We start from the raw sequence: 10,936 nt of genomic DNA, 5'->3' as shown, positions 1-10,936 counted from the left end.
TCTATGTATGAGTTTCAGCGGCTTCAGCTGAAGGAAAATACTCGAGTTTTTGCATTTACCGGCAGAACACCGACATTTTCATCCGCGAGCCAGCAATGAGAACAGACAACGGTGGCGCCACCACATTTGCAATCGTTTGCAGACGACGTTTTGCATTTGAGATGTTTGAAATAAGCATTCTTCCTAGACACTATTCGCGGCAACTGTTCTGGACGTCCCAAGTATAACGAGGAATTATCGCCATGAACTCTGAAGAAAAAGGCGTCTGAGAGAAAATTAATATACCCGTCTAGTTTATTACTAGCGCTCATTTTGTAAAATTAATGCGGTGATCAGGTGGAACCAAACAGGGTTTTAATAATAATGTTAATTGGATCTCATTAAACGTGCTGAGCCGAGAAATACGCGCGTAAAATTGTTTGGATCATTCTTTAGAAATCCTCTTAAGGCGATACAAAACTACTTGACTGGGACGGTACATTAATGACAGAGCCATATATCGATGGTTATTACACCCATAAGTTCCCATAAACCGCTTCAGTGTGAACCGATGGAAGTACAGCGGTTCAGTGACGTACGTTCTTGCGTTTAAATGTGTGCGTACATCATGGAAGGTCAGCAAGATTTTTTTTTCATTCTAACGCCAACAAAGAAGGCTAAAAAAAGAAACGAGAATTACATTAGAAGACTTATCACCGTAGGAGGAATCTTGAGGGGGGTAAGCCGATTTGAGTATCACCCCGAGCGTCTAAAAGGAAAGACGTCTGCACCACGCACAATATTGTTGCTGTAAGGAAAGCTGTCCTTCTTATTGACTGGTAATGAAAAGACGGTTTTCTTATGCTGTTAATGTTCAACAAAGTTTTCCGACGATGGAATATCCTGGATACACGGGCTACTACGAATTCCTCCCTACGAACTTTTTTATTGAAACTTTTATCCCATCATTGCAAATCCTCAAAAGTTAGAGAGCCAATCGTTAAAAGTTATCTTTGTATTCGGAAGAGAGGACTAACGGGGAACATATGTAACTAAAGAAGCGTTTAAGAATTTAATTTACCCGGACGACACTTGCAGTGAACGCATGTCCTGTCTATGTCCGCGTCTTAAGCACTTCTTTGGTTATGTTTGACGGTTACCAACTTGTCCCATTCCTAACCATCTTACAGATGTTTTCTCTTGATGTACAACATCTCAAGAAAAAAATACCAACACTGGTTCCCGCAGATTCAACTAGAAATGGTCCCTCTAGTGGTTTTGTTCGTTGATAAAGACTGTATTCCGTCAAAACTAATAAGTTGATAAATGTCTCAATGCATTGTTGTAGACAAGAGATGTGTTGGCAACGTTCAGAAACACCATTGTTTCACATATCTTTCCCCTCTCCCGACACACATTTTCACGCATTGCAAGGAATGTTTTTCCTATCGGGCGCTCAATAGAATCGGAGTAGCAACATTTTTTTTGCGTCCCAAGCAGTAGCAAATAATTCAAACTGATACATTGTTTAGACGCCTGGTTAAACGACTTTGGTTTTTGGAATGCGGATATATCTTGTTCTTGAAATGGTTGGCACAGAACAAGTTACGAAAGCAAAACAGTTATCTGTAAGCGTCTACGAAAGAGCACATTTTAGAAGACAGGTTAATAAGGCGATGCGAATAAGATTCAAGTCATTGGACGTTATCAGAGGTTTTCTACGAGCATCACTTGTATACTTTTTTTTTTTCAAGGCACATTATTTGGCTAGAATTGGTTTTCGAAAAAGCTACTGCAAGTTTTTCTTCCAGACTGAGATGAAGAGAAAGAGCGTTACCGTTTTGTGAATCCCGTCGATGGCAGCGCCTTTTTTAACCCCTCCCAGCAACGCCGCGCCACTTTTGAGTTCCTATAAGTGGGCGTTACCTCTACGTCACATATCCTCCTCTCCCTTCGCTCCGCCCGCCAAACTATTTTGATACAAATGGCCAACGACACACGAGGAACAAGTTGACTTGGGCAAAATCGCTAATATGGCGTCTTACAGAAAAAAAGGAACCTCAGCCAATTTCTCTTCTATTTTCTATTTACATAATTTCTGTTTTTGAGAAATTCACTTTCTTGAGAGAACATGAGAGAACCGATGTTCTGAGGCTGGGGCAACATAGAAAGGACAAATTTCATCGTTTCACTTTCTCAAGTTTGCACGCACTGCCGCTAGGCTGTTCTGTAAAGCGTGCTCTGCCACACGAGCCGCCTTTATGTGGAGAAGCCACCTTTAGGATGTCTTACTTTCAATGTGGTGCGTCATTTAGTAATGGGAAAATGAGAGTCTAAACGATTGTTTTTCTTCTTCTTCTTATTGGAAACTCGTGGAAACGCTGGAAATAAACCACATGTTGCAAAACAGCTACTTAATAAGTTTGACGGCACTTTTTCACGCAGTGTACAGCTATCGATAAACAACGTTGTTGGGATGGAGAGTGGGGAGGTTCATCGCCAGAGGCGACCCCATTGCTGGTGGGGATGTGGGGAAGGAAATAACGAGCCCCTTCACAATAACGATCCAAGTCCCATGGTGATAGAGTGATGATGGTGTGGTGATAGAGTCAACCACAAGGACTCTAAAGTGCCTTCGTTTATTTGACTTTGTAAAGTATCCCAAACGAAAGTTTAAAAACTGTGCCAAGTATTTCCATGAAAGTGCTGAGGTTTGAGCGCACGTTAAAGAACCCTCACGTGGTCAAGACTAACCCACTGTGCGTCGCTCATGATCATATATATCTCGTGACGTAAATCCGAAACGAATTATAGAATTACACGCGTTATATTTCCGGGCAAATCGCGGCCAATTATTTAACATCGAATATTATACCATTCAGTGTTTTTCTCCTGCAATCGATGATGTCGATGATCTCTGCACCTCGATGACGTTATCAAAATGGACAAGCGTCAATCCCATCCTAAAATTTTCATGATGCACACTGAAATGTTCAGTCATGAGTCATTGGAAACCAAGGGCGCTGACAACGAAAACCCCGCTATCCTCACTTCTTCAGACAGATTATAAAGAGAAACAACGTTACAGTAAAATAACTATCGAAATATACTGGGATAAATAATTTCATTGAAGCGGCTTAATCGACCATTTGTGCCAGATTTAAAAAAAAAAAAAAAAAATAACATCTCGGCACAAGATGTCTGGTGTGGCTTCATCGTAATTACTCAAGACACTCTGGCGGTCTGCACACTGTTTTTGTGCCATGCATAGCTTAAAAGAGAGAAATTGTTTTGTGCTTGAGCTGAGTTTTTTCTCTTCGTATCAGTAACCAATGCCAAGAAACAATAACTGACTTGAACGGGGCCATACGGAGGTCGGGAAATAGAAATACAACCTCGGAGTCATCTTTTCAAAGAAGACTTCCTTTCAAGCGGACGCATCATTACCGTCCGCTGCAGGTGCCTTATTATGGTCCTCACAAACGAAACATACGGAGGATACGTATAGCTACATATTTTTTTCATTCCCACACCAGTTGCTTTCACCCATCTTTCCTCATGATGTTTTAGCAAAACAGTTGCCAGAAGGACAACGCACTGTCGAAAATTGCGTGACCTGTGAAGAAAAATCCCTTTGGGGCGACTCTCATCATGTGAGGACATGAATAATGCATTCTGTTTGAAGCGTCGTTTGTTTCGTTCAAAGCGCTCTCCATGGAGTTCCCGAGCAAACTAATAGGCGTCACCTAATTAACGGCCGACTCTCATAGGGTTCACGCGCCTGATTTTTCGCTCGGATTTTCGTTGGCGCCAAATTCTTCCTACAAAGGAACCGTTCTCTTTTAAAATGGTCAAATAATTGTCACTCATAGGAGAGAATCGGAATCTCAAACGGGACCTGTATGTAAAAGATAATATTCATATAACGATGTTCTGTTGTATGCGTCAACACTTTGAGAACATCGTCGACCAAGGATTGCCGTAAATAAGAAAGTTCGGGGACATACTCGTAAATATTCTCGAATAAATGATCTGGGAGACGATTTATATAATCATTTCTTGCAAGTTTTTTTTTTATTTCCTCTCAACACACTCATTCAATATGAAAGCGGTTTTATTCTCACCAAGAAAACAGCTATCATCAATTAGCGCCGCCATGGTGTGCATTATTGAACACGCCAACATTAAACTTGCATGCATCACTTTCTTAACGTCACTGCGTGATCCCTGACGGTGGATAATGCCAAAGGTTCTTACAGTTGACGTCCGCCAACAACGCATCGAAAATGCCCTTGTTCGCGACGAATAAAACCGGACTCGGTTTAGGATACCTCGAAATGATTTATTTCTTCTGGGCTTCCTCCAGCCTAGGTTGAACAAGATTTTAATGTGTAGGTCTCGATGACAAAGACGACTAGAGAAAGCGCGATGAAGAGAGACCACATGACAAAGATTGCATACAGGTCTTTGAAAGAAAGCGTTAACTTTGGAATGTCCTGTCTGCAGTGATCCCAGTCACCCAGCATGTTTCTCACCCACTTGTCCATGATGCCCACTTCACGAAGCCACACCAATCTGAAAAAGAATCCAACATGAGTGAACTTCACTACCCTTATCAGCAGTATGGTCCCTCGTCTTGAAGGACGAACCCCATCTTTAATCCGAAATCACCTTCTGTTGATGTTTCGTCGTAGATTGGGTGACATGGAGTTGCTGAGGTACATGACGAATCGAAACCGTATGATTGGGTCCCTGGTAATGTAAAACTCTCCGTTGCTGTAGTTGCGACACGAACTGGCCACCTGTAATCATTATTGTTCTTTCGCATATTTATTATAACGACATTGATAATGTTTTTTTATTATTCTCTACAAGGAATTCCCCTTCTGCAGCCAAGGTTATTCCGAAACTTCTCATAACATTCGAAGTCACAATATTTTACCGTTCTTCTTCTGGAAGAAGCAACGGCAAGGACTCAACGAACAATTATTATACCCTCGATTAAAATAATCTTTGCGAAAAGAAACTCGTATGATCATGTTGAGGGAAGCGCTTCAGGACGAGATATCTCGAAAAGAGACTATTGTTCTTCTGGAAGAAGCAACGGCAAGGACTCAACGAACAATTATTATACCCTCGATTAAAATAATCTTTGGGAAAAGAAACTCGTATGAGCATGTTGAGGGAAGCGCTTCAGGACGAGATATCTCGAAAAGAGACTGTTCTTCTTCTGGAAGAAGCAACGGCAAGGACTCAACGAACAATTATTATACCCTCGATTAAAATAGTCTTTGCGAAAAGAAACTCGTATGAGCATGTTGAGGGAAGCGCTTCAGGACGAGATATCTCGAAAAGAGACTGTTCTTCTTCTGGAAGAAGCAACGGCATGGACTCAACGAACAATTATTATACCCTCGATTAAAATAATCTTTGGGAAAAGAAACTCGTATGAGCATGTTGAGGGAAGCGCTTCAGGACGAGATATCTCGAAAAGAGACTGTTCTTCTTCTGGAAGAAGCAACGGCAAGGACTCAACGAACAATTATTATACCCTCGATTAAAATAATCTTTGGGAAAAGAAACTCGTATGAGCATGTTGAGGGAAGCGCTTCAGGACGAGATATCTCGAAAAGAGACTGTTCTTCTTCTGGAAGAAGCAACGGCAAGGACTCAACGAACAATTATTATACCCTCGATTAAAATAGTCTTTGCGAAAAGAAACTCGTATGAGCATGTTGAGGGAAGCGCTTCAGGACGAGATATCTCGAAAAGAGACTGTTCTTCTTCTGGAAGAAGCAACGGCAAGGACTCAACGAACAATTATTATACCCTCGATTAAAATAGTCTTTGCGAAAAGAAACTCGTATGAGCATGTTGAGGGAAGCGCTTCAGGACGAGATATCTCGAAAAGAGACTGTTCTTCTTCTGGAAGAAGCAACGGCATGGACTCAACGAACAATTATTATACCCTCGATTAAAATAATCTTTGGGAAAAGAAACTCGTATGAGCATGTTGAGGGAAGCGCTTCAGGACGAGATATCTCGAAAAGAGACTGTTCTTCTTCTGGAAGAAGCAACGGCAAGGACTCAACGAACAATTATTATACCCTCGATTAAAATAGTCTTTGCGAAAAGAAACTCGTATGAGCATGTTGAGGGAAGCGCTTCAGGACGAGATATCTCGAAAAGAGACTGTTCTTCTTCTGGAAGAAGCAACGGCATGGACTCAACGAACAATTATTATACCCTCGATTAAAATAATCTTTGGGAAAAGAAACTCGTATGAGCATGTTGAGGGAAGCGCTTCAGGACGAGATATCTCGAAAAGAGACTGTTCTTCTTCTGGAAGAAGCAACGGCAAGGACTCAACGAACAATTATTATACCCTCGATTAAAATAATCTTTGGGAAAAGAAACTCGTATGAGCATGTTGAGGGAAGCGCTTCAGGACGAGATATCTCGAAAAGAGACTGTTCTTCTTCTGGAAGAAGCAACGGCAAGGACTCAACGAACAATTATTATACCCTCGATTAAAATAGTCTTTGCGAAAAGAAACTCGTATGAGCATGTTGAGGGAAGCGCTTCAGGACGAGATATCTCGAAAAGAGACTGTTCTTCTTCTGGAAGAAGCAACGGCAAGGACTCAACGAACAATTATTATACCCTCGATTAAAATAATCTTTGGGAAAAGAAACTCGTATGAGCATGTTGAGGGAAGCGCTTCAGGACGAGATATCTCGAAAAGAGACTGTTCTTCTTCTGGAAGAAGCAACGGCAAGGACTCAACGAACAATTATTATACCCTCGGTTAAAATAATCTTTGGGAAAAGAAACTCGTATGAGCATGTTGAGGGAAGCGCTTCAGGACGAGATATCTCGAAAAGAGACTGTTCTTCTTCTGGAAGAAGCAACGGCAAGGACTCAACGAACAATTATTATACCCTCGATTAAAATAATCTTTGGGAAAAGAAACTCGTATGAGCATGTTGAGGGAAGACCTTCAGGACGAGATATCTCGAAAAGAGACTGTTCTTCTTCTGGAAGAAGCAACGGCAAGGACTCAACGAACAATTATTATACCCTCGGTTAAAATAATCTTTGGGAAAAGAAACTCGTATGAGCATGTTGAGGGAAGCGCTTCAGGACGAGATATCTCGAAAAGAGACTGTTCTTCTTCTGGAAGAAGCAACGGCAAGGACTCAACGAACAATTATTATACCCTCGATTAAAATAATCTTTGGGAAAAGAAACTCGTATGAGCATGTTGAGGGAAGCGCTTCAGGACGAGATATCTCGAAAAGAGACTGTTCTTCTTCTGGAAGAAGCAACGGCAAGGACTCAACGAACAATTATTATACCCTCGATTAAAATAGTCTTTGCGAAAAGAAACTCGTATGAGCATGTTAAGGGAAGACCTTCAGGACGAGATATCTCGAAAAGAGACTGTTCTTCTTCTGGAAGAAGCAACGGCAAGGACTCAACGAACAATTATTATACCCTCGATTAAAATAGTCTTTGCGAAAAGAAACTCGTATGAGCATGTTAAGGGAAGACCTTCAGGACGAGATATCTCGAAAAGAGACTGTTCTTCTTCTGGAAGAAGCAACGGCAAGGACTCAACGAACAATTATTATACCCTCGGTTAAAATAATCTTTGGGAAAAGAAACTCGTATGAGCATGTTGAGGGAAGCGCTTCAGGACGAGATATCTCGAAAAGAGACTGTTCTTCTTCTGGAAGAAGCAACGGCAAGGTCTCAACGAACAATTATTATACCCTCGATTAAAATAGTCTTTGCGAAAAGAAACTCGTATGAGCATGTTAAGGGAAGACCTTCAGGACGAGATATCTCGAAAAGAGACTGTTCTTCTTCTGGAAGAAGCAACGGCAAGGACTCAACGAACAATTATTATACCCTCGATTAAAATAGTCTTTGCGAAAAGAAACTCGTATGAGCATGTTAAGGGAAGACCTTCAGGACGAGATATCTCGAAAAGAGACTGTTCTTCTTCTGGAAGAAGCAACGGCAAGGACTCAACGAACAATTATTATACCCTCGGTTAAAATAATCTTTGGGAAAAGAAACTCGTATGAGCATGTTGAGGGAAGCGCTTCAGGACGAGATATCTCGAAAAGAGACTGTTCTTCTTCTGGAAGAAGCAACGGCAAGGACTCAACGAACAATTATTATACCCTCGGTTAAAATAATCTTTGGGAAAAGAAACTCGTATGAGCATGTTGAGGGAAGCGCTTCAGGACGAGATATCTCGAAAAGAGACTGTTCTTCTTCTGGAAGAAGCAACGGCAAGGTCTCAACGAACAATTATTATACCCTCGATTAAAATAGTCTTTGCGAAAAGAAACTCGTATGAGCATGTTAAGGGAAGACCTTCAGGACGAGATATCTCGAAAAGAGACTGTTCTTCTTCTGGAAGAAGCAACGGCAAGGACTCAACGAACAATTATTATACCCTCGATTAAAATAGTCTTTGCGAAAAGAAACTCGTATGAGCATGTTAAGGGAAGACCTTCAGGACGAGATATCTCGAAAAGAGACTGTTCTTCTTCTGGAAGAAGCAACGGCAAGGACTCAACGAACAATTATTATACCCTCGGTTAAAATAATCTTTGGGAAAAGAAACTCGTATGAGCATGTTGAGGGAAGCGCTTCAGGACGAGATATCTCGAAAAGAGACTGTTCTTCTTCTGGAAGAAGCAACGGCAAGGACTCAACGAACAATTATTATACCCTCGATTAAAATAATCTTTGGGAAAAGAAACTCGTATGAGCATGTTGAGGGAAGCGCTTCAGGACGAGATATCTCGAAAAGAGACTGTTCTTCTTCTGGAAGAAGCAACGGCAAGGACTCAACGAACAATTATTATACCCTCGATTAAAATAGTCTTTGCGAAAAGAAACTCGTATGAGCATGTTGAGGGAAGCGCTTCAGGACGAGATATCTCGAAAAGAGACTGTTCTTCTTCTGGAAGAAGCAACGGCATGGACTCAACGAACAATTATTATACCCTCGATTAAAATAATCTTTGGGAAAAGAAACTCGTATGAGCATGTTGAGGGAAGCGCTTCAGGACGAGATATCTCGAAAAGAGACTGTTCTTCTTCTGGAAGAAGCAACGGCAAGGACTCAACGAACAATTATTATACCCTCGATTAAAATAGTCTTTGCGAAAAGAAACTCGTATGAGCATGTTAAGGAAAGAGTTTCAGGACGAGATATCTCGAAAAGAGACTGTTCTTCTTCTAGAGGAGGACAGCTGGAAGAAGCAACGGTAGGCGCTTAACGAACAATTATAAGACCAACACACCAATAGCCAAGAATGCCCAGAAAAGACAGCGAGTAGTGGTAGCGGGACTCGAACCAACAACTCCCTGATTTGTAAGATGTTGACGAGAGCGCGATGTTGTCGTAATTAGTAGCATTCCTTAAATTCAACCAGAGACGTGGGGGGTTTGAATCCCCCCACCACTCCTCGCTGCCGTCTTTCAGTTAGAAGATATTCTGAAAAAGAACAACGACACTGTGTATTCGACATATCGGCGTCCTGAGACCCCGACTTTTTCTCATCTGTTCTCTACCCTTGTGTGGTCGACATTTTCTATGTCATATGGGGAGCAAAAGGCTTGTAGTACCTTGTATGTGAAGGTTCCTCTATCAGCGATGATGACTGATTTGCCTCCAAGGACTTCCTTCAGTATAGAAGGGTGGTAGATATGATGCAGGGCCACTGTGCCCCTCTCTTTCTCGATCCGACGGAATACACGCTGGTACGATGGATTTGGCGAATTCTGTCAACAAGATATCATTGGTCTGTGACGAGCTGCCCATAAGATAGCACTCACCTTCAGGATAGAGGTTAGAATGCTCCCCGAAATGGTGTAGGGCTTGATGCTGCTCTGGTCTGCGAGATCGTCCACACCTCGCAAGACGGCCTCCTGTGACTTGACCATGAGACAAGCTCGCATTTGACCAGCGAAGGCAAACACGAGAACGGTGACAGCTACCCACCAGAAGCCACTGAGGACACGAGCGGCATTCCATCGAGGGTTCACTGATGAGCCTGCACGTTAGGTTGTCAAAGAAAAGACACGACCTTGACAAAGACATGGACCTTTTCCGAGCAAGTTCTCAAAGTATTCCCACATGTGGGTGAATATTCGACGGATGATGCGATGCCTAGAGAGTGGATCGTAGAAAATATCCAAGGCGGTTGAGAGGACGGCTAGCGTGATCATGGCAAGGACAACACCCGCCCATACCTACGTCCAGCAACCATGAGTTGACGTCAAGGAAATGTCTCCATGTTACCTGCCAATCAAAGGTGAGCACGTAACTGAATATATTTGTGCTCTGCGAGTGAGATCGTCCCGCTAGGATGGTGATTTCGTCCAAGTACACTTCCGTCGTCGGATGTGCGATGGCATTCCTGGCATTCGTTGGGATCATCAGTCCTAGGGCAAAGTCCGCTTCCTTCAGTTGAATATTAAAAGGTACGTTCTTTTAGCGTCTTGTCTGTCGTACACGCTGATGGCTGCTCACATTTCTTTGCAGGGAACCGATAAGACCAGTCCAGGATCCGTTCGGAAAACCAATTCCCAAAGTCCGCTCAGGCGGATACGAGATGGAGTAGCTGGAGGATAGATTCTTATCTAAAATGAATGTTGTGTGAAAAAAAAAATCACCTACTTGAAAGCCATAGATCGGGACAGGGCTCGTAAAATGTCGCCTAAGAGTCCCCGAATCTCCCAAGTACCGGAATAACGCTCTGTGATCACTGCATGAGGGTCGTACTGAAAACGTACGTTGCTCACTCGTTATTTCAATTCTTTCTACAGCCGTGCTTGAAATGGCAACTTACCGGAAAGGTTACCACACGGAGGAACATGGCTCAACTGGAGGAGAAAATAATCAGACTGAGTAGCGCGGTCTCAGGACGAT

General features: G+C 42.4%; 1 pseudogene; it reads right to left on the bottom strand.

Annotated features, from left to right (window-relative positions):
* Positions 1 to 4,346: 4,346 nt before the first annotated feature.
* LOC135395966 (probable glutamate receptor) lies at positions 4,347 to 10,883 on the bottom strand (annotated as a pseudogene).
* Between the last annotated feature and the right edge of the window lie 53 nt (positions 10,884 to 10,936).

Source organism: Ornithodoros turicata, chromosome 5 (genome assembly GCF_037126465.1).
Source record: "Ornithodoros turicata isolate Travis chromosome 5, ASM3712646v1, whole genome shotgun sequence".
Classification (NCBI taxonomy): domain Eukaryota; kingdom Metazoa; phylum Arthropoda; class Arachnida; order Ixodida; family Argasidae; genus Ornithodoros; species Ornithodoros turicata.
Note: the sequence above shows the minus strand (reverse complement) of the source record. Positions and strands in the feature narration are given on the sequence as shown.